The sequence below is a fragment of the Pygocentrus nattereri genome, chromosome 7 (assembly GCF_015220715.1).
Source record: "Pygocentrus nattereri isolate fPygNat1 chromosome 7, fPygNat1.pri, whole genome shotgun sequence".
Taxonomy (NCBI): Eukaryota; Metazoa; Chordata; class Actinopteri; order Characiformes; family Serrasalmidae; genus Pygocentrus; species Pygocentrus nattereri.
In genome coordinates, this window is record NC_051217.1 from 4695030 (window position 1) to 4720246 (window position 25217).

Here is a 25217-nt window from a genome sequence, read left to right on the forward strand (position 1 = left end):
TGGCAATACTGAGATTCAATTCATCAGATGCTAATGACTCACAAAAGTAAGCGACACATGGAAATGATCCTCCAGAATGGTCTTGTTTTTCAAGTAACAGACACTCAGGGTGATTAATGCATTGAGAGTGGATGATATTGTATATGTAATAAAGGAGAAATGGATTACTCAAACCATATGCTAACCCTTATTAAATATTCATCATGAATGCTTTTGGGATTTGAAAGCCAGCCGCTGTGTTTCTGGACTGAGAAGAGCTGAAGTAAGGCCGAGGCTTTTCTCCAGGATTACCTGGATCACAATGCGCTAGCCCAGTGTTTGCCCAGAACACAAACAGACATGGAGCTTGTTCTTCAGCTAATAAGGTTGAGTGAGTACATCTTATTCGCTCTCATGTCTAATTATTTGCTCTGTTCTGATCTGAAGCTTGCTGAGAGATGTCTGTTGTACATTTCTGGGGTGTAATACGCTGCATCCCTGCTTTTCCGAACGCCTGAGTACAGTTGTTTCAGTGGCTAGTTTTGGACATCAGAATATTTGGCTTGTGTTTGGATCAGCAGGATGATGTAAACGGCTGTTGTAAAGCTCTAAGTTGGCAGTACAACTTGTTCCCTCTCATTTCTGTGAGACATTATTAAGTTATCAAGGTTTGGAATGGATAATATGATCTTATTGCTGTTGTAATAAGTTATGCAACATGCCTTTCTAAGGTGGATATCATCATTATCTCTATACCCGGAACATCTGTTTATGTCTTAAAAAAGGTCTAATTCTAAAATGTATACAGTTAGACATTTTCTCAGTCTTAGAGAGCACATAAACAACACCTGCCAAAATGATGTGAAATAAGTAAACATTCTCTACAGAGAAAACACATCTGCACAATTTAATGCACTTTTAAATTGCTGTTTATTTGCTAAACCTAACATATTGAGGAGTAAAAAATATGGACTGTGCAAAAGTTATGGCACACTTTATGTTTTAATTATCCCCCAATATGCTATGTATTTCACTCACTGGCCACTTTATTAGATATTCAATTGTTCAAGGTGTTCAATTGCTTGTTAACACAAATAGCTAATCAGCCAATCACATGGCCACAACTCAATGCATTTAGGCATGTAGAGGTGGTCAAGACAACCTGCTGAAGTGCAGACCGAGCATCAGAACGGGGAAGAAAGGTGATTTAAGTGACTTTGAACGTGGCGTGGTTGTTGGTGCCAGACGGGCTGGCCTGAGTATTTCAGAAACTGCTGATCTACTGGGATTTTCACGCACAACCATCTCTAGGGTTTACAGAGAACGGTCAGAGAAAGAGGAAATATCCAGTGAGCAGCAGTTGTGTGGATGAAAAAGCCTTGTTGATGTGAGAGGTCAGAGGAGAATGGGCAGACTGGTTCAAGATGATAGAAAGACAACAGTAATTCAAATAACCACTTGTTACAGCCAAGGAATGCAGAATACCATCTCTGAATGCACACCACGTCGAACCTTAAAGAAGATGGGCTACAGCAGCAGAAGACCACACCGGGTGCCACTCCTGTCAGCTAAGAACAGGAACCTGAGAGTATAATTCGCATGGGCTCACCAAAATTGGACAAAAGAACATTGGAAAAATATTGACTGGTCTGACGAGTCTCGATTTCAGGTGCAATATTCAGATGGTAAGGTCAGAATTTGGAGTAAACAACATGAAAGCATGGATCCATCCTGCATTGTATCAACAGTTCAGGCTGGTGGTGGTGGCGTAATGGGGTGGGGGAAATTTTCTTGGCACACTTTGGGCCCCTTAGTACCAATTGAGCATCGTTTAAATGCCTCAGCCTACCTAAGTATTGTTGCTGACCATGTCCATTCTCTTTATGAACACAGTGTACCCATCTTCTGATGGCTACTTCCAGCAGGATAATGCACCATGTCACAAAGCTCATATCATCTCAAACTGGTTTCTTGAACATGACAATGAGTTCACTGTACTCCAGTGGCCTCCACAGTCACCAGATCTCCATCCAATAGAGCACCTTTGGGATATGGTGGAACAGGAGATTCGCATCATAGATGTGCAGCCGACAAATCAAATCTGCAGCAACTGTGTGATGCTATTATGTCAATATGGACCAAAATCTCTGAGGAATGTTTCCAACACCTTGTTGAAAGTATGCCATGAGGAATTAAGGCAGTTCTGAAGGCAAAAGGGGGTCCAACCTTTCACTAGCAAGGTGTACCTAATAAAGTGGCCAGTGAGAGTGTGTGTGTGTGTGTGTGTGTGTGTGTGTGTGTGTGTGTGTGTGTGTGTGTGTATAATACACCCACTGAGCAGAGTGAATCAGACACAGCAGTACTGCTCATGTTTTTAAACACTCACTCTCCGCTCTATTAGACACTCCTACCTTTTTGGTCCACCTTGAAGATGTCAGAGACAGTTGCTGTGCAGAAGATGTCAGAGGCAGTCGCTGACCACAGGACTCTAGTGTCCAGATATTTTTGGTTGGTGGGCTATTATTGGTCCAGCAGTGACACTGAGGTGTTCAAAAACTCTGGCAGCACTTTCCTATCTGATCCACTCATTTCAGTGCGACACACACTAACACCCTACCATCACATCAGTGTCACTCCAGTGCTGAGACTGATTTTATTTTGTGTATCTGAATTTACATCATAGTAGCATGAGCTGATTGGATGTCAGCCTATTATTTTTACCACTTGTTTCCAAATGTTTAATAAATTGAGAAATTGTTGCACCCATAGTTTTTGCATAGCATTTTTAAATGTGAAATTACTGTTGTGCAAGTGTATTTTGTTTCAGAAACTTCAGAGGAACTAAATATCTTGATCCACATCATGTACCATGAACATGTCTTCACATATTGTGATATTTTTCCTTTATCATCCTTCCTTCATTAAAAAGTTGATAAATTTGGTTTGTTAAATCCTTTTCCAAACAAATGACAGTTAAGCCTAAATGCAGGACGCTTAAGCCTGATTGCATTGTCATGGTGCCCCTGTAGAAACTTCATTTCTGCTTCCGCTTTCCACATGCATATCAATTGTGGACGAGGGAAATGGAAGCTGTCCATAAGTCTTCATTTCAGAGAGAGAGAGAGAGGAAAAGAGATGCTTTGTTCAGGCTGCTACAGCAGCACTGGACTCTTCATGCTAAATGTGTTGAGGGAAGATAGTGCTTTCTCATGTTATCTGCCACCGGACGCTCGCCCCACAGCTATTTTCTCATTTCGGAACGTGCAACCCGTCAGTCACCTTGGTTTTTTTTCCCCAGAGCTTTTAGGGAAACGGCATGTGGCCTCAGCCTTCATTCAGAAACTACGTAAAGAGAGTCAGAGGGATTTTGGGTAGTGATGTGGGTTGTGGTTGGAGCTGGATATGGTGGCGGTTGCTTTTCAATATATAAGTGCAGGAAGAAGAAGCGCAGGAAGATAAATGCATCATTGTACAGTAATGGCAACAAAGTTCTAATTTTTTAACAACTTCAAACTCCAAGCATTAAAATGAATGAACAAACTACAAGAGCAACCATAATGTCAGGTGTTAAAGAGAGTGTAAGTATTAATGTGTAACTTTTTGAAATCAAAAAGCAATTGAAACTGACATTCAGAAGCTCTAACCCATGTAATCTTGACCTTTACCGTTCTGTTCACACAGCAGGTAAAAGTGGCCCAAATCTGATTTTCTCACCAAGTCCGATTTTTTTGGTTTGGCTGTTTACAATGTCTTTTAAATGTGTCCTGTGTGCGACATCAGTCTGAACAGATGAGCTCCTTTCATTCATCATCAAATTCACGCACAATGTAAAGGGCAACAGTACTTTCAGATTGTATCAAAAATGACGTAAGGAGATTCAAGGTTTTGTTCTGACAACAGTGATATATAGATGTGTGTATGTATATATATGTATAGACTACCACAAACTTTTTCCTAATGTATGTATTTTTCAGAATTCATAATTCCATGGTCCCTAATAATTAAAGATCTTTCCTAAAACGGTTCATCCTCACCACGGCCGTTTTGCTGATTACACGTAAGTCACATTCTGACTGGCTCTTATAAATGATACATCTCAACATGGAGCAATGTAATGAGGAGTAGCACATTAGCTGCTGTCCATATTTTCAAAGAGCAAATCAATGAAATGCGGCTGGCTCATAATCTTTATTCAGCATAAAATGATATTTTGTTATCTAGTCTAGTGGCTTGTCTGTGTAGTGCACGGCATCCATTGAAGCTCCACTATAGGATATTGTTTATATGTGTGTGTGTGTGTGTGTGTGTGTGTGTGTGTGCTGTCCGGCTGAGGACAGAGAGGGAGAGAGAGAAAAGAAAGCGTCAGGGAAACACATGCGAACGTGCTGCTGTTAATATTGAATGGTGTTATCAGCAGCCTGTTGAATGGAGAGTGGTGTGATATTACACTGTGTGCTGTGCACAAAAGCACATACACACAATGTATCGCTCATGTATGTGGAGAAGCTTCAGAGTTCACACCCATGAACTAGCAGGAGTAATGAATTAGCTGGCCATACATGAATTTATGCATGAGCTAAATAGAAGAAGTATATAACAGGAAGAAAGAAGAAAGAACTAACAGTCCTCATACATAGTTAGAGCTGCATCATATAGATAAATTGTTCATATTGTGATAATATTGCTGCTTATTGCAATGAAGATACACTTTGTAATATATAAGAAATGCATGTGTGAATCAGTAGTGATGGTTCAAGATTATCATACAACAAAATAACTTGTTTTTGTTGAAATATTTGAACATGTTGGCTGTGATTGTTAAGGATCCTCACAGCACATGGTAAAAAGCTTTGTCCCTGTTTAGACACGTGTTTGCATATTGTAGCCTAGTGCAAAATCATAATTGCAGGCTAATGTCACAATATCGCTGTTGAGTAAGACGAGGGGAGGCCATGTTTCTGCTGCAAGCAAGGGCTCTTTATTCAATACACCAGCAGAAAGGCACATACAGACCTGGAATAGCAGTGAGGTCACATCTAACCATACTTTTCCTGTCTATTCCCTACTATGGCAGAGACCCACTAAACCAACACCCCAACATATAATAACACAAACAAGTACATAACTAACCGGGTGTCCGGTCTTATTCTCAGAGGGCCAGTGTGGCTGCAGGTTGTTCTCCAGCAAAGCAGGAGATCATCTGATGAAATATTTGATTAAACAAGTAGAATCAGGTATGCTTCAGCTTGTCTGGATTAAAAGCCTCCAGCCACACCAGCCCTTTGCTGATAAGATTGGACTCAAACTAAGAAACAACAGTAAACAACACAAATTGCATGTGGTCCAGAGTTTTCTCAAAGCCAGCACCAGCCAGTAGCAGGGGGCTACAATACATTAATGCCAGATAGGTGCATACAGAGTGTTGTAAAGCTTTTTTACTATGTAGACCTCATCAACATTACCTATATACACTCACTAGACATGTGTAGGTTCACTGATTGTTTTGGAAAGCAAATAAATGGCTATATTTGTTTTGAATACATTGTGACTGCCATTATAAAGAAATCTGACTTTGTATGAAGGTAGGTTCTGCAGAAATTTTGAAAAATCCCCCTTTTAAAATTTTGCTGCAGGAGCGAAAGACCTCCTTATTCTTTCAGTTGAACAATTTGGCATTAACAACCGCCCACTCTGTGTACTCCGGCAAACGCTTAAAACACTGTGCAATGAATGGGTTTCCAGCTCAAGGACAGTCTTCAGTTTTGTGCAGCCCTAGTGTGTGCGCTTCACTGCAGAATGGAAGGGGCTGTATGACTCCAAACCTCCCCACAGAGGCGAGGTCGGCGCTGTAATCTGGGTCAAAGTGCTAACCAGTGCGAAGGGCCTGTGAGAGGCTCACTCGCACATGAATCATTCCTTATGCCTCTCATCCTCATTATGCTCGCCAATGATAGAATTTCAAAGCCTTTCATGTCTCCTGCTGCCCTTAAAGGTAGAGCCACAGCTCTCGAGCACACAGCAGTGACAGAGAGCCACTCAGCACGGCAGCTTTAAAAGATCACTACTATGCCCCCCCCCCCAAAGGTTGTTTTTAAGAGTCCTTGTCATTTTAAAAAGCAGCAGTTGCTCATATTATTAGCCATAGGCATTCCTGTGCTGGACTAATAGCTTTTCCTTTCAAATACTGTTAATGTGTCATTTCAGAATTTGTCAAATATGCTACAAATAGGGCAATAATATGTGAATAAGATTAGTAAGTAGCTACTATTTGGAAAATGTTTTCCCTTAAAAGCTTTTGACTTAAAAGGCTTGGAGTGAAAAAAGCCTCTGTCAAGGCTTTCTGGCTGCTGCTTTTTCTCGTTTGCCTAAAAAGCCTTTTTGTTTTTTTATTTTAATGAGCTGCGTTTTTGCACTTCTTATCAGGACTCATTACAGTAGCCTAAAAGCTTTGTTTTTCAAGTGCTGTCACTGTGATATTACAGAATTACAGATTTTTTTTCTTTGAAGAAACTTGAAGAGAAATGTACAGAATTCCCCTCAAAAGATGCTTTCTCAAGACTTTCAAGCTTTTAGGCTGCTGCTGTTCAGTAGCCCCCTTCAGTCCAGGCCCATTTGGCCACTCGTGGCTGCTTTCTTGCTGTGTTAAGAAAGGCATTTGTTGAGCATCTTCAAGCTCGCTTTGTAGCCAGCATCAAGGCAGTGCTTCACAGCGGCAGCCTCCACCTGATGCTCAGCCACCTGCACAGCTGCTGCCTGCTTCAGGCTGGACCGCGCCCACATCTCTGACAGCAGGCTGAAGCTGCTCATACATCAAAACCCAGCAACATCAGGTGGACTTCCACTCAGAGCCCTTTCAGGTCTGGAGCTGAAAATAGACCGAGATCGAGAGACACAATGAAATAAACACTCCTATTGTTACTCACTGAGTCGTAGACCTTCATTTGAATGGCTGTTCGTAGTTATTCAGAGTCTATGAAAGTCACAAGTGGCCAGGACTTACTGTGATATAAGTGGGTAAGGGAGCTGGATAACAAAAAGCAGGATGGCATCACTTTAGTGGCCTGGAATGGTTTACTGCTTTTATATCACAATGAAAAAAGACAATATGACAAAATAAACCAATGTTCAATGAATAATTTAATGTTATTAGAAATCTTTACAAAAATCAGTTCTTTCACCAAATAAAGCTCATTATCAGTAGGCTGTGATTGCCAAGCAACACAACAATATGTTAGCAGTTGACAGTTAATTAATAAATCAGATTAAATTGGACGGTCAGTGCTTTTTTGTTATTAAATCATTTTAAATATTTATTGACAGGCAAATATGAATGCACTCATATACATGCCATTCTTTCTATTGTTTTCTTTCATTACTCTTTGCTGAAAGACCCCATGTAAAAGGTGGCTAGTCCACCTCAGCATCTAACATTGCTCTTGAGCATCCCATCCGAAGGGACAGCGCCCTCCACTGAAACCTGATCCGAAACATTTTTCCTGGCTTGATTAAGGCGTGAGGGGCAGTCGTGGGCTGGAGGTTAGGGAACCAGCCTCGTGACCGGAAGGTCGCTGGTTCGATTCCCAGAGCCGACAGCACATGACTGATGTGTCCTTGAGCAAGACACCTAACCCCCAACTGCTCCCCGGGCACTGCGGATTGGGCTGCCCACCGCTCCAGGCAAGTGTGCTCACTGCCCCCTTGTGTGTGTGTGCTCACTAGAGTGTATGTGGTGTTTCACTTCACGGATGGGTTAAATGTGGAGGTGGAATTTCCCTGTTGTGGGACTAATAAGGGTCTCTTAATCTAAACAACTGCACGCATATTTTGTTGGTTCACAAATATGTATGTCTCTACTGAGAGAAGCAATTCATTTTATTCAGCAATAAACTCACATCATTTGTCAGATGGTACAGTGATATATTGACAGATGCTTTTTTCATCATGTAGGTCACATATACCGTGACATTGTGCTAAATACTGTGCCCCTTTTCCCTTTTGGATTTTTAACAGGTTTGTATTGCTGTGGTGAGTGATGTGCACATGTACCCAGCACAACTGATGCACACTCTGCTGTCTCTGCTCTCTCTTCCTAAATAAACTTTATGCAAATAAGGTAAGCACAGGCCAATCACAAGGCTCATTTGCAGAAACTGTATGGGTATAGCCAAGCTACACATCTAGCAGGAGATTATTACTATGATTCAAACAATATTAGACCTTTTTGAGGCACAGAAATCGCCTTAAACTTGTGTCCCCAGAGTTGGTGCACAGGTAGTGAGGGAAGTGATTCACCTCGCTCTAAAATGCGGCAATAACTGATATTAACTGATAACTCATATTCTGAACAAATATAAATGAAATAAAATAAAAATACAAACTCCACTCTACAAAAAGCAAACCCTGCTCTTTGCTTAAAATATTAAAGTACAATGTTCTGTTCTTTGATTATTTTTCTGTTATTGTTTTTAGCCGTTGTAGTTCTGACTTCCTGCATCCCTGGGATTGGAAATCTTAAAGTGTGTACTGAGTTTGACCGTCTAATAAAAGCTGGAATTCCACAGTTTAGTAACATAGTAAGCAGATCTATAATCACATGTTGGAACATAAAAAGTCTCTCTGTGAGGTGTGCAGGTGACAATTAAAGGCCAATTAAAGCTTTAAGAACTAGGAACCTGAAAATATATCCTAAAGAGTCAGTGCAGTTTCTAAAAGGGACTGATCTCTTTTTTGTTAGAATCCATGCTGCTGTGTTTCAAGTTCTAGAGGATGGATTATTTTCTTTGGAAGCCCAGTAAAAAGAGCATTGTAGTAATCAATTCTGATTATAACAAATGCATGACCGAGTTTCTCTGCTTCACTCCGAGATAGAATAGGCTGAACTTTAGCAATATTTTTCAAATGATAAAAAGTGACTGTAGTAACTGTGTTTGCAGTTTGAGTAAAACTGTCTAAGACTACACCCAGGTTTCGTACTTCAGACTCACAAAACAGTTTTCTCTGAATTTTAGTATCAATTTTAGTAATTTCAGTAGTGATTTTCTAAAGCATTGGAAACGTATAATTGCGTGTCATCAGCACAGAAATGAAAATTGATGTATCTATCTATATATCTAGATATATCTATCTATACTAATGACATTACTTAGAAGTAATTTGTACAAAGCAAAGAGAAAAGGCCCTCAGTTTGAACCTTGCGGGATGAGAAATCATTTCTTTTGATGAATGAACAATATTTCAGTGTTATCACGAAAATGAAAATGTAGAAAATCTGTAGTTTATTCAGAATGAGCCCAGATTTGGTTCTTATTAATTAATAATAATAAGCGTTTAATTCATAGTGCAGTAGATTTTTGGAGGGGTTCCCTTTACCTCCACTGAAGTCAAATTTTTCTACAGTAATGGTGATTCTACTTGACTGAGGTTTGTTGGTCCTCTTTCTGTCACTGACATCATGGCTATAGAGGTGGCACTGACAACGTCTTAGTGATGTTTTTAGGCCGCAATGTCACGTCATTACCTACATGACATAGTGTCTATGAAGGTGAGTTTATCAAAGTGTTACGTTTGGGAATGCTCTGTGTATCATGTCATAATGTCTCTGTAGTGAACTCATACTGTGACTTATAGGTAATGAACCACTACAGAAAGCATACATGCCTTATACTACACCAACTCCACTAGTCAGAGCAGACAGGTATTACTGTGACCAAGTGCTGTAGGCTTGAATCATGCCTGGGGTTTGATTCCATTGTCTAGATTAGACAGAGAATGCGCTTGTGTGTGAATGTGTATGTGCGCTTGACAGCATCAGCGGTAGTTGTCGACAGTGTTTACATGTGTCTGAGTGGAGGCACCGTGCTTGAGCTGTGTGTCTCTCTAGAGTCTCTGGAGAGCGTTCTTGTGTCTGTATGAATATGACAATGAGTAAAACCCATAAGCCCTTGTCAGGAGATGCTGTTTCAGCACCTCCGAACAAGCACACAAAAATGGCAGTCAGACAGTTTTGGGGACAAACACACACAAACTAGTTTACCATCCACATATTTTTATTAAGATTGAATAAAAATAACCCAATGGAAGCAGTAGATATTGAATAAAAAAGTCTTTGACTTCAGTGTAAATTAAATTATGATAATGTTTTCATTTTTGCCAGGCAGCAGCTAAAAACATGTCAGGTAGCAATGAACTGCTGGAAATTTTAAAACGTGGATTTATCTTATTAAAGAAAAATAAACTGAAAGATTTTAAGCCAAAGTTAACACTGATCAATGGGCATTTCCTCAGTCATTATGTTTACCAGTGTGTAGATCTCAAGCGCTCTAGTGGTGTAAAATGTAGCCATTAAATTAATTTGTCTGTAGACTCTTCACACATTTCTGAAAATAGTTTTTCATATGTGATGTCTTGCATTTTGCTCTCGTACATAGTTAAAGAAAAGTAGTTATTCACTTGAGGGCCATATCCTACATATTTCTTGTTTTTTATTTCTTGTTTTTTATTTTGCTCTACTTATAACAAACCGGTCATCATTTATTCATACATAACCATTTTCCAACCTCTCTATGTCCCTGACCTAAACACTGGTGTTATCTGAATGCTTTTGAGCTCAAGTTATAGAAGTTTAAAATAGTGCCTCGTGTATGGTCATATGACCAATGAGCTGCTCTGTTTGCAGACCAATCAGCACTTAGTAATAGTAATGCTAGCACTGTACTGCTCAAACCCTTTTTGCTGTTTCAAAAAGTAAATATATAGGTATGTTTTGTTAGTTTTTTGTTTGTTTGTTTGTTTTAGTGAAATACATCCTTCTCCTTTCTAAAATAAAAGTTCTGGGTGAATAATTAGAAACTTAACATTTAATTTTTAGCCGTTTTATCAGTTACTCCCATTCATTCGCTGGTGGAGCCCTCTGCTGTTTTGCTGTTTTTGATATAAGCAGGGAAATAGGAAGTGGCCAGGCTCCTCATAAACCAGCTCTGATTTAGCAGTCTAATACACACTTTATCTCAGCCACTGTGAAACAGGATGCTCCTTGTCTGGCTCCTAGATAATTGTTCCTACTAGAGTTGGAATAATGGTGGTGGTGCTTTCACTGCAAATAGACATTAATCACAAAGACCAAATACTGTTTTCCTCACAAACTGACTGAACAGACACAGATTAAATAAAATTAAGCACACAAGCAAATTTTTACCAGGAGTTTTAATTTTGGCAGAACGCATCTGACCAAAAAAGGTCAGTTTGAGTTCTGAAATGCCTACACATGATGAGCGATCAGGGATTTGGGTGACAAAGCAAAAAGTCACTGCTGGTATGAATGCAAGGTTAGACTTGAACAGGCTATTTAGGTCACTGCGCTTTCAAGGCATATATATATATATATATATATATATATATATATATATATATATATATATATATTATCATTTTTATTTTGTTTAATATATACTTATATATACACAATATATACAAAAGTGATGAATTCAAAACAAGCTGATTTTGCAGTTTAGTTTCCATATACAGACTGTATGGACTGTGGAGTGAATGGCATGTGTTTCAACATTTTAAAACACGTTAACTTACTACATGAAGTCCAGAAAAATCAGTTTATCATGATATGAGCCCTTTAATCTGACAAGTGGGTGGAAATGGGGCAGTCATGGGCTGGAGGTCAGGGAAGCAGCCTCGTGACCGGAAGGTTAAATGTGGAGGTGAAATTTCCCCATTGCAGGACTAATTAGGGTCACTTAACCTTAAATGTGGATATACATACTGACACACAAGCAAATGCAGGAACATTTTTGAAAAGTGTAGAGACTTCAGACTGTTTCAGATGCTTTTTGAATTGACAGGCAAAAACTCACCCAGTATGTCTAATGTTGTTTAGGTTGCTAACAGCACCCAGTGAAATTTTGTTGATTTGTTAACCTCTTAAACTCAATGGAATCTTCCAGACATGCATTCTGCTATACCTTAATAATAACTCAGCCAGTTTGCATTGTTTTTCATGTAATTACTGCATTATAAGCCTTGTGTAATAGAAATTGCAGTGATTAAGAGGTTAAAGGGATTAATTGTATTAATATCATTATTGCAAAAGCCAATATTGCAATAGCAATTGAATGAATAAATGAATTGTTACTGCAACCAAAAGTAAAGTTCAAGCCTTTGTAGAGATGCGCATGCAGCAGACTGATGATGTTTAAGGGTTAACAGGAGGATGCAGAGAAACACAATTGCTTCTTTTAATTGCTGTTCCGTTTAACCATTTTACACCATTAATAATTAATGGTATTGTTAGTCAGTACCTCAGGCAACTGCAAATGTTCAATCAGCACCTATGACATATGAGCATGCTCTATTACATTAATCACAAATTACAGCTTTTTAGTTGCTCTCACAATGAACAGGAAGAGCAGAAAGACCTTTCACTTCCTCTCTGCATCCAGCCACAGTCAGTGTGTTTTATACATGCAGGAATGTTCACTCTCTGGAAAGACTGTGAGGCAGATATTTATGAAGAACAAAAAATTCCACAAATTGATTAACATTATTTTTAATTAACAAACTTCATCTTGTTCTGCAGAATGGAAGCAGAACTGTGTGCTGCAACCCTCTTTATCGTTTGTAGCCTGTAGTGTTTTTTCTTCCATTTTTCAGGCCTTTTGTTGAGAAGAAAAACCTATTTAAGTGGCTGAAGCTGTGACACAAAGCGAGTGCAGAACGCTGGAGAATCTGCAGGCTTAATTGATTATTTGTGCAGAGCTGTGTATCAGTGAGGTGCAGCACACCCAGGGGAAATAATGTAAAACAGATAACAAGATCAAATGTTGGAGAATTGCTTTCTACTGCCAGCTTTATTAATCTGTTTCTTTCTCAGTCAAAATGGCTTTTTTTCTTCTTCCTCTATCCAGGTTTGTGCATTAAGGCAAGGTGCGCCTGTGCGCCCCAATTAATACCATTTTTTTTCTAGCTGACACAGGATTTCATAAAGCTGTTTAGATTTGAGAGCAAATGTATGGGACAAGATTGCTGTGTTATGTGAAAGTTTGGGTAATATCCTTGAGAAGTTCCTTGACAAGAACTTTTACTTCTTTGGAGGCCTACGTTTCTTGAATTGTAATGATTCCTGCAGTGAAGGAGAAGCTGTGAGTGTTTTTAGAGGCTGTGAAGAGAGATGTAAAGCAGTTTGCTGGCAAAAGTGACCCTGTGACTGCTAGTATATCTCAAGTGACTGTTTCTGTGTTACTGCTGTCACTGCGAAATCAGTAATAACACTATCAGAACTTTACCAAGTATTTCAGTTGTAATTGCTTTGGTGCTGAGAATTTTAGCTCATTTTGAGCAGAACATAAAAACGCTCGCCAATACACAACCAGCAAACACCACTTTGAGCAGGTGTACACACATAAAATCATAATGTTTTTCATTAAAAGAAAAAAGTTTAACTGCAGAAAATATTTGTTTCAGTAGTGAAAATTCCCAAGGTGGCACACTGATTTTCAGACTTTGGGACACACTTACTTTAAAATAATGGGCTTCAACTGCTCATCATGTGGTCATGAGGGACAGGGATGCGGTATCACTTCCTGCATGCAGGGGTGTGGCTAAAATAAGGCTCCACCTATTAACTAGAACTCTGTGTTTCAGTAGTGACATTGTGAGGCAGTTATGGAATTTTTTTTATTACTTTTATTATTTAAAAATGTAACTTATGATCAATCTAAATCTTCCAACTTTAAACGAAATCAAAGGAACTTTATTTTATTGCAATGTATTTTTTAAAGCATTTTGAAAAGTATTATTTGTATTCAAATGATGGTTTTGTATATTTAGCTCATTACAGTCTCAGTTACTGCATTGAGTTTAATTAGATCATAATACTTGTAAGTATGTAATGTCTGAATCATTTTTTTAGCAGGGGACTGCAGTTTGAACTAACTCTATAGAATGATTAATACACTGTACATTCTTTGAATGAACAGTTCTTTCGATCACTGTAGTTTTTTAAATGGAATAAAACTAGTTCAAGGGTGGAGAGCCCTCTCTGGGTCAGGGATGAGCTCTTGCCTCAAGTGGAGGAGTTTAAGTATCTCGGGGTCTTGTTCACGAGTGATGGTACAAGGGAGCAGGAGATTGACAGGCGGATTGGTGCTGGGTCAGCAGTGATGCGGGCTCTTTACCGGTCTGTTGTGGTAAAGAAAGAGCTGAGCCACAAGGCAAGGCTCTCGATTTACTGGTCGATCTACGTTCCCACCCTCACCATGAGCTTTGGGTAATGACCGAAAGAACGAGATCGCAAATACAAGCGGCCGAAATGAGTTTCCTCCGCAGGGTGGCTGGACTCTCCCTTAGAGATAGGGTGAGAAGTTCGGTCATCCGGAAGGGACTCGGAGTAGAGCCGCTGCTTCTCCATGTCGAGAGGAGCCAGCTGAGGTGGTTCGGGCATCTTGTTAGGATGCCTCCTGGACGCATCCCTTGGGAGGTGTCACAGGCAAGTCCACCTTGGAGGAGACCCCGGGCAAGACCCAGGACACGCTGGCATGACTATATCACCCAGCTGGCCTGGGAACGCCTCGGAATCCCCCCCAGGGAGCTAGTGGAAGTGGCTGCCTCATTGCCCTGCGACCCGAACCCCGGAGAAGCGGAAGATGATGGATGGATGGATGGATATATATATATTAGTAGTATTATAGGCAGAAATCTTTTAACTTAATATCTGTTTCAGTATAAATAATTTTTACACTTAGAAGCTGACCAGAAGTACAGGTTCACACCACAAATTCAGGCTGTGTGAATGTACATGTACAAAGGAAGATCATATATATATAAAACAATCACATTTATTCATTAAAATAACACACGACTCAATTTTATCTCACTTATGTGGGTCCCTTTACTCTTAGGGGAGGTCTGGGATCGCCCCAACCCACCCTTCAGTTTGAACCCTGTTATGAATCTATGTTGTGTTTTGCTGTAATATTTGTCTTGTTATTAGTGCAGATCATCAAGACACTGGTTCCAAACAGTCACTGAGGAATAGAGAGAAATGAGGGTGCATACCTCCATTTATGCAATTGATGTCATCTTTAATAACCTGTAATCTATTAGTGTAATTTAAAGTCAGATTTTGAGCATTTGTAGTATTTTCCAGGTATTTTCAGACAGAATTGTTGAACATAGTGTTTTTTACTGATCTTCCACTGCTGATGCTAATAAGCTTTTTTTTAACAATGTGAGTTTTTTGTGTGTTATTGAGACAAAGATTAGGGTGAAAGATAAAATCTCTCCATCATGTTTTTTTAAATAGCACTTTTTAATATTACTTTTAAAAAGAGCAATTAAGGCTAGCCTTCTTTCACTGTCTATGCGTCTGTAACTGCTCTAGCTGGAGTGCTGTACTCTAGCTAATGCTAAAATTATTTAAAATATGAATTGATCATGAGAACATTAATTGATCACATCAAAACAGTGTCAGACTAATTACAGTCTTCATCCTGCATTAACAGAACTGTCCTACATAAATATACACTTTGTATGCTTCTGTACTGTTCTGCAGGACGTTTCACTGCATTTTCCCCAAAAACTCAACTGAAGGGGCAAAACTGAGAGTGCAGTGCATTATTTGCACACATTTAGAACTAGCCCTGTTGACACTGCAGGGGTGGCAGCATTTTTATGTTACTGCTACTGCTTTTAAGGAGCTAAACGTGATAACCAGTAAACAGGCAGACGTAATTTTACATGATGAAAAACTAAATAGATTTAAATGCCTTTAGTTAAACTGACTGACATGAATTTCAGATGTCAACTGTGAATAGTCAAATAAAATTGACTTTTAATTACAAAAACATACATAAATCAAGACTCAAAGACATATTGATGATTTTATTGTTTATTATTTATTGGTACGTTTTCAGCAGTACTGCAAAAACCATGTAACCATAAACTGTTCAGATCCTAAAGGAGACATATAGTACCTGATTACAGGGGTAGGGAAATCGAGCCAATAGAATAATAAATGATTCATTCTAATCTGCGCTACTACACAAAATAACACCACGAAAGTTTCGTATTGCCGTTTGTATTTTTCCTTGATACTGTGGTGATTTTCTGTTAGAAAAGTTAAGCAACTGTAAATTTGTGCTGGCTTCTCATGTCCGATGCCTCTGCTCATGAGCAAACAAAATATAATGCACAGATTAGCCAGTATAAAAGGAGACTATCAAGATTTCAATCAGGAATTCCAGTGCAGATTAGTTGCTCTGTTCTCTAATGGAGCTTCATTTGACACTGCAGTGTTGTCTCTGGGGGTGAGGATTTGAAGAGCAGTGGGTGTCCGAAATGACATGGGTCATTCCCATCAGCACACCCTCAGATCAAACCTCTTTGGCTGCTGGCAAACTGCCTGTAATTGTGGCTCTCTTGCTGAATTTGGCCTGTATCAGAAACAATCTATGATTCGCATTAGCTAAAAGAACAACATCTTGGTTCTTCTCACTGAAAAACAAAATTAGAGGCTTGTGCCAGGGAAACTGTGTATATACAATCTGATTGGTCAAAATGACCGCTTTTGTGTACGTGACGCAAATCAGTCAAGTAAAGTTCAGCTCTTCCTGTGAAGGATAAAGAGGATGATATCAGCTCAGTTTAACACATTTCTAATAGACATTTTGCAGCCAGACAGAAGGCATGTCTAATGTGTTTGGACATTTAACAAAGAGATCTAAGCAGGTGGGAAAGCGTAGCCAGGGGACTTTTCCAAGGTATTTGAAAATGCGTTCTTAAAATGATTTTTCTTTCAGAACAAGTTTAAAGGATGACTTTCATTTCAGTGAAGTCCAGTTGTAAAATTTTCTTGGACTTTACTTTGATGAATGTACAATTAATTAAGTGATACATTTTTAAAACAGACTAATCTATTAAAAAAATGCTTAACACAACAAAATGAACCATGCATAGTTTCTTGAAGATTACAAATTATTGTGCTAGAAAGCCTTTATTAGGAACACCTATAAACCTGTTCAGTCATGCCATTATCCAATCAGCCAGTCATGCGGCAGCAGCGCTATCCACAGAGTCATGCAGACACGGGTCAAGAATTTCAATTAATGCTCATATTAAATATCAGAATGCGGAAAAAATGTGAGCTAAATAACTGCTGATGGTTGTTGTTGCCAAATGGGGTGATTTTTCAGAAAAGGCTGAGAATTTACACTCACTGCAGTTTCTAAAGTTTACACTGAATGGTGTGAAAATACAGTGAGCAGCAGGTCTGTGGGTGGAAGTCATTTCTTGATGAGAGAGGTCAGAGGACAATGGCTTGTCCAGACTTGATGTATCCAACAAGAATGCTACAGAAACCCAAAAAAGTCACTCTTTACAACAGTGGTGACCAGAATACCATCTTTGAATGCATGCTGATGTTTGATGTGGATGGGTTACAATAGCAGAAGACACATTGGGCTCCACTGTTAGTCAAGCACAGGAAGGCACAAGGTTATCAAAACTAGACAGTTTAAAAACCTTGCCTGGTTTTATTTCTATGATGAAATGCAGATGGAACAGCAGGAATCCATGGATCCATGGATACAGTTGAAGCTGGGGGTGGTGTAATGGTGCGGGCAATATTTATACATACATTGGGCACACATGGGGCACACATTGGGCCCTAGTGCTGATCAAGTATGGTTTGAATGGAATGTCCAATCTAATTATTGTTGCAGACCATGTGCCTCACTTTATGGCCACATCTTCAGATGATTGCATCTAGCATTATAATGCACCTTGTCACAAAGGACACACCCATTCTGACTGACCCCGTGAGCATGATGTCAGGATTTGGTAGAATATATAGGAGATATATGAATATAAATGTGCAGCTGACAAATCTGCAACAAGTATATGATGCAGTCATGGCAACATAGACCAGAATTTGTAAGGAGTGTTTCCAACACCTTTTTGAATGTATGCCATGAAGAATTCTGGATGTTCTGAGAAAGATCTTTCCTCTATACTAGAATGATGTTCCTAATAAAGAGGCCCATAAGTGAAAACATTGTGTTTCTTACTATTCATTTCTAAGAGAGTGCAGTAGGAGAATTTAAAATGTTTTATCGTCATGCAACATGCCAACTAATCACATTAATTACAATTGTTTCTTTTTTAAACATCAGGTAGTTGAGTTTGATCAGTTAATCAGCCTTTATTTTCTTCATATTCTTATCTGCCTTCCAATGCCTCTAACTTCCAAGATGTTTGTGTTTTGCTTGTCAGTTTTGGAGTAGTTCCTCATTCCAAATTCCTCATTACTACTCATTACTGTACTTCTGCTATAGCGTATGAAACACAAACAGATCTGTACCAGCTAGAAGGTACAGGCAAGAACCCAACAGTCCTTTTAGTACTTAGAAAGAGAGAGGCAATCACGGTAAACATCATTTAAAAGGCTTGTCGCTATCCCTGCTTCTGAACATATGGCCAGTTATTTTTTATTAAAATGTTGCATGACTTCTGCTCTTTGAAACCTCAGAAACTAGTCAGTAGAAACTGTTCAAAAACAACCTCAAACCAAATTCCTTAAGAATAAACTGTATAACTCACAAATTATTCTGAATAAAAATCAAGTCTGGCCTGTTTGGTTTAGAGTTGGGTCTTCTCTTTTTTAGGACAGGGATTTTTATCCACCAGTTTTAGGTTTGCATGATTAAACAGATTGCTTGCTGTGTTTACACCACTTTCAGCTTTGTACTAGTCATATTCACAGTCACACAGTTGGCTGTTGCACAAAGCGTAGACAAGGACAGGCACAGATATATTATATCCCTGTATAGTTTAATATAGTTTAAATGAATAAGCAAAAGCACAATTAATATACATGAATTTAATCTGTAATGCATTATACTACTTAATTACAAGCAAAGTAATCACGTTATGTTGATTTGACCACATTATCCCCAGCACTGCATGGTCAGAGAATCTAAGATACCCTCTTTCAGACTCACCCTGCTGTATGATGGATCTGTATGTAATTCAGGAGTTTGTTGCGCTGTATTACTGGGCCTGTGGTGTGGTGTGCAATCCTATTGTGTGAGCAGGCACCTTCAGCAGTGTGTGTGGAGTCTTGCCCCAGTTCCTCTCCCTGCATCAGCAGTAAAGTGTGAAGCAGCTTCCCCAGCTGTGACCTCCCCACCGTGAAGCCCAGTGCTCCTCTACCAGCCTGGAACGCTGAAAAGAGTCAAACTTACATTAATCTGCATTATCATGACATAAACTCAGTGCTGCGTCAAACGTGAAACAGCATGAACTAGAAAATTTAAAAACCATCCACTTGTGTAATTGTACAGTAAACCTCCACTGGTCTGGCAAAGTGATTTTTCTCTGGGGTAGATTATATTTTTCTCTATTTATTAACAATTGCTCAATTGGTGCAGGGAGAGCAGAGAAGAAGTTCAGAAGCAAAGTACGTGAGAACGTCTCCATGCTCTTCAGTCACTAAGCACTGTGTCTTGTTAAGGTTTAGCACTGTAGGTATCACTACAGCTGTCATTTCCGGTCTATTCTTTATGATTTCAGCATTTTTGCTGAAGTACAAGTGCAAATGAAATCAGAACTGTGTTACTTTCCTTTTCACAGCACTTAATAATCATTTGGGGACTAAAGACACTAACTGGTTCCATTTGCAAAAGGGAATCTTCAAGTGTACAACTGTACAGGGCCTTCATTGTCATGTTTTGCACTTCTTATTGCGATTAATTGAGAGACAGGTCTGGATTCTAAGCAGGCCACTCTAGCATTCACACTCTCTAATTACACAGGTATGCTGTTGCAACACGTGCAGAATGTGGCTTTGCCTTGTCATGTTGAAATAAGCTTGGACATCTCTGAAAATGTTGTCTAGATGTCAGCATATGTTGCAGCAAAATGTGCTTATAAATATATATATATATATAGTGGTGCCTTCACAGAGGTGAAAGATACCCATTACACAGGTGCTAATACAGACTGATACCATGACAAGCTTTTGAATTGTGTGTTCGTAAAAAAGTCTGGATGGTCCTTTTTGTCTGTGGCCTGAAGAACACAACATCCATTGTTTCCCTAAATGATCTGAAAGGCTGACTCATTCCACTATGCATCAATCCATTTCAGATGAGCTCAAGCCCGAATAAGTCAGCAGCTCTTCTAGACACTGTTGACATATGGCTTCTGCTGTGTATAGTACGGTCCTAATTTGCATTTGTGGATGCAGAGACAAACAGTGTTTATTGAGGATTGTTCGTCAAAGTATTCCCAAGCTCCTGTGGTGATATTCATCACAGAAGCATACTGATTTGTAATGCAGTGGGATCAGAGGAATCATGGGCATTCAGTTGTGTTTTTTGGCCTTGCCCTTTATGCACAGAGGTCTCTCTGGATCCCCTGAATCTTTTATACACTGTGTGCACAATTATTAGGCAAGCGAGTATTTTGACCATATTATCATTTTTAGGCATATTTTCTACCTCCAAGCTGGATAAACTTGAATGCTTAATGGATTTAAGCATAGCAGGTGATGTGTATCTGTGTAATGAGGGAGGGTGTGGCCTAAGGAGGTCAACAGCCTATATCAAGGTGTGCATAATTATTAGGCAGCTTTTTTCTTTAGGCAAAATGGGCCAAAAAATAGATTGAACTGACTCTGAAAAGTTAAAAATTACCTAAAGTCTCTCAGAGGGATGCAGAACTCTTGAAATTGCTAAGATATTGGGGCGTGATCACAGAACCATCAAACGTTTTGTTGCAAATAGTCAACAGGGTCACAAGAAACGTGCCGAGAAAAAAAGACGCAAATTAACTGCCAAGGATTTGAGAAGAATCAAGTGTGAAGCTACCAGGAACCCATTATCTTCCAGTTCTGTCATATTCCAGAACTGCATGTTGATGTTCAGCGCTCAGAGACGTGGCCAAGGTAAGGAAGGCTGAAACCCGACCACCACTGAACAAGACGCATAAGCTGAAGTGTCTAGACTGGTCCAAGAAGAATCTGAAGACAGATTTTTCAAAGGTTTTACTGATTAAATGAGAGTGACTCTTAACGGACCAGATGGATGGGCCCGTGGCTGGATCAGTAACGGGACAGAGCTCCACTTCGAGTCAGACGCCAGCAAGGTGGAGGTGGGGTACTGGTAGGGGCTGGTATTATTAAAGATGAGCTGGTTGGACCTTTTCGGGTTGAAGATGGGCTCAAAATCAACTCCCAAGCCTACTGCCAGTTTTTAGAAGACACTTTCTTTAAGCAGTGGTCCAGGAAGAATCTGCATCTTTCAAAAAGACCATGATTTTTATGCAGGACAATGCTCCATCACATGCATCCAAGTACTCCTCTGCATGGCTCGCCAGTAAAGGCATTAAAGATGAAAAACTTATGATGTGGCCCCCTTCATCACCTGACCTGAACCGGTCGCTGCTGCACAAAATGTTGATTGTCAACAGATCAAGAAACTGACCGACTCCATGAATGGAAGGCTTATCACTGTTATTGAAGAGAAGGGTGGCTGTATTTGTCACTATTTTTTTTTCTCAGAAATCATTGGAAAAATTTGAGTTGTTTGTTTATAATTCTCACTTGAACAGATGAAAATAAAGTGAGATGGGAAAATGTTTTTCATTTAGCTGCGTAATAATTCTGCACCATTATAGTTTCCCAATAAATGTGCACATATAGATATTCTCCATAGAAACCCAAAATTTCACTTTTACTTTCTTAAACATTCATGTCTGAGGTTTATTAACATCTTGGATTAACCGAGAGCGCTGTAGTTGGTCATTAATAAAAATAATCCTCAAAAATAAGACTTGCCTAATAATTGTGCACACAGTGTATTATGCACCATAGAGAGTGAGATGCCTAAAATTCTTGCAGTTGCTCACTGAAGAACATCGTTTTTAAACTGTTTGGGTATTCATATTTTTTGGCAAAGTGGCAAGCCTAGACCCATCTTTGCTCATGAAGGACTAGGCTTTTCCTATATTTTCCTATGATACCCAAACATGAGCGCATTACAATTACAAAATCTTTGAACATCAAAAAATTTGCTGCTGTCCCAACTTTATGAAATACATTGTGGGCCTCAGTAAGAGCATATATGTACAAATACTGTGAAGTTGATTAGGTAATACAGGATATATCTTGTCTCATTGCTGTTTTTACTGTTTTATTTGGCTTAAAATTTTAGTTTGTACATTTATTTCATTTACAGTCAAATCAAGTTTAATATTTACCTTTCTTAGACTTTAAATCATCCAATTAGATCATTTGAATATGATTAGAGAGCTTTGTTTTCATGTCAGGTATTGTGTGCAACCCTTTAGCGGCAGTTATTCTACCCAGCACGCATTTGCTTTGGTAGCAGATGACATAATGTCTCGCCTCATGCAGTCTTACACCAAGAACCTTATGAATATTTAATGCCACACTCACACCACCCTTGCAAAATTGTATAATAAGATCAAAATGCAGCATAATAACATCACAAAAATATGGCCATTGCACCTGTTTGTTAACGAGCAAGTGGATTGCTAATCATAAACTGCTGCTTCCTGTTAAAGTTTTTTCTTAATTCCAGAGAGGAAAAAGAGTCCAATGGGCTAAAGCCTTACAACCTGAACATCTAAGCGTGTGAGAGTTTTCTGCTATATTGATGACTTTCAAGCAAACATATTTCCAAAAAAATGCTGATTTGTTTTGGTGCTCGGCAATGAGTAATTTTGAGATATAGAGGTGTTGAAAAGCTCAGATATTTGGTCTGAATGTGTTAACTGCTGTTAGTTCAGGCAGCAATTGACTGCCCTGTTCCCTGATGAAGCAGACTGGCGGTCAGCCAGATCGATACATATCTGGCCACAAAATCTAGCATGCAGGTATTTTGTATTCCATTAGTGATCCCTGGTGGTTAGCACAGTCATAGAAAATACCATGCTGATGCTTACACAAGAGTCTTCAAAAAACACTCTCATTTTATCTCTATTCCTGGCTTACTCAGTGTAATTTGAGGCCGAAAAGAATGGCCTGCGTCTGCTTGATGCACATAACAGAGCTCTTTGGGCTTTTTTTTCAGACGCAAAGATGATAACGGTTGCGTCCACTCTTCTCCTGATGAAGGCTGCTGAGATTGAAATGGCTGCATGGTGCTGGGGGAGTCAGCAGGCTCTATATGCTCTCTTGGTTCATAGTGCTATTTTTCCATTTCTATGCTGTCTAGATGGATTGAAATGGTTTTCTTTTTTGGGGTGTGCAATTGCACATGGACATTAATAAGAGATTGAGACATATGCAGTATTGAGCTTGCTAATGCCTTAGCATCTTCATCTGAGGTTAGTGATGTGTTGTTTGTGAGTCGGCACTTTCAGGTGAACGTTGGGTAAGTTAGACCTACTAGACAAAACAGATGGGTAGATGTTATGGCTCTGTAGCTCACCCTTCCAGGATCTCATTGGAACATATGCCCCCTCTTTATCCACAGATGTTTCTTGGTGTGTTAGTTTGCCTTTGGTTTCGTTCTAGTCATATTTCATCAAGATCACTTGATGGATTGGCCTGCATTTTCCCCCTATCCTGTGGTCCTTGCGTTTTGAAATTAATCCAATGAAATTACTTGATCGATTTATTTTAGATAACAAATATAATGCCATTTTTGTTGATTAATTAGGAACTAGGCTAAAGTTGTATTGAAAATAACATGGCTAATTTTGGGAATTAAAAACATGAAATGAAATGGAGCCCTTTGGGAGCTGAAAGAGTTTGCTCTTATTGGTGAACTGAGCGGATAAGAGCTGGAGTGCCCATCACTAATGCATGCATGGCAGAATGTGAGATACCTAGCAGCAGTAAACATGCTCATAATGAAACCTATAACACCAGTATTTTGTGGGGAGGCAGTAATAGTGAGTGATATACTTGGAATTCTTCCCAAGGTATTAGTTTCACAGCTATGCCTCAAATAAGCCAGACAATGCAATGTACATACATTGCAGAACACACTAATGGCAGCCCTTTAGCTTAATGTCTCGTCTGGCTTCTTTCAGTAATCCCCTATCTCTCGCTGTGTAGTCAGTTACAGTGTGAGGTAATTGTCCAAGTTGTTATCAAGGGGTGGGGGCGTCAGAAAGATATGTAAAGCTGCTGGTCTCTTCTAGTGATGATGGCCTTTAGCCTAGATTTAGCCTTCAACGTAGCCCGCTAGCCAGGGTTGTGTCCACTAGCTCTGCTTGCAGTGCACCTCTGTCGGTCAGCTGCATCAGACAGTGATGCGGTCTGGGACCTGGCCTCATATCTAGCCGCAAATCTGCTGCCTGGTAGCTGCTACTGACAACATGAATGACTGATATTTACTGAACTCCAGCAGCATCTGACAGTCGTAGATGTAAGTATGAGTTTACAAAATGTTGGTATGAGACAAATGATTTTAAAAAATTTAATGTACAACATTTATCACCTTTTGCACAGTTAAAAAAATTTTAAGTTTAGTTGTTACATATGATTCTTATTTATTAAACATGGTTCTTTCTCTAAATCTTAAAATAGTAAAGAAGCAAAAATAGGTTTTCTTAAGCATCTAAAATGGTTTATATCATTCAACAAGTAGTTGGCACTCGTTCAAGCATGGTACATTTTATTTGTGACACAGAACTCTGCTTTCACCTAAATAAGCATTATAAAAGTGGAATTGTGTAAATATCAGGACTTATCTTCTCGTTAATTTCAGTAACCGTACTCCATATCTGCAGATACGTAAGATCAGACATCTGTTTCAGAAGAGAAAAAATGGCATTGGTCCATCACTAAATGTGACATTGAGGTTGCTGTCAGGTTAATTATTGAACACAGAGGCTTTGGGCGTAGCTAAATTCCTAAATTTCCTTCGGGATCAATAAAGTATCTATCTATCTATCTATCTATCTATCTATCTATCTATCTATCTATCTATCTATCTATCTATCTATCTATCTATCTATCTATCTATCTATCTATCTAGCTGCTTTGTTCTGACTTTACAGTCAATGTCTTCACATACAAATAAATAGATGCTACTCTGTTTTCTGTAAAGATGTTGTTTGAGCCTGGGGATTATTCTCTGAAGATATGATTGTACAAGCGTTCTGGATCAAAGAGCTAAGCCTCATCTCATAAAGGCATTTGCTGCTTCTTTTCCCAACACTGTCTTAGGCCTTCTCATCTAAGACCATTGGACTTTCTT

General features: G+C 39.2%; 1 protein-coding gene across 6 annotated transcripts in view; it reads left to right on the forward strand.

Moving 5' to 3' along the window:
* Nucleotides 1-25217, forward strand: part of mgat4c (mgat4 family member C) — a 164158-nt gene that overhangs the window by 131215 nt on the left and 7726 nt on the right. Inside the window, exon 1 of one of the 6 annotated variants that reach the window (XM_037539719.1) lies at nucleotides 8012-8092. The exons of the other annotated variants lie outside the window; for them this stretch is intronic. The gene's annotated coding sequence lies outside the window, so the exon portion shown is untranslated. Of the gene's footprint in view, nucleotides 1-8011; nucleotides 8093-25217 lie in introns of those variants that run through there. 6 annotated transcript variants of the gene reach the window in all.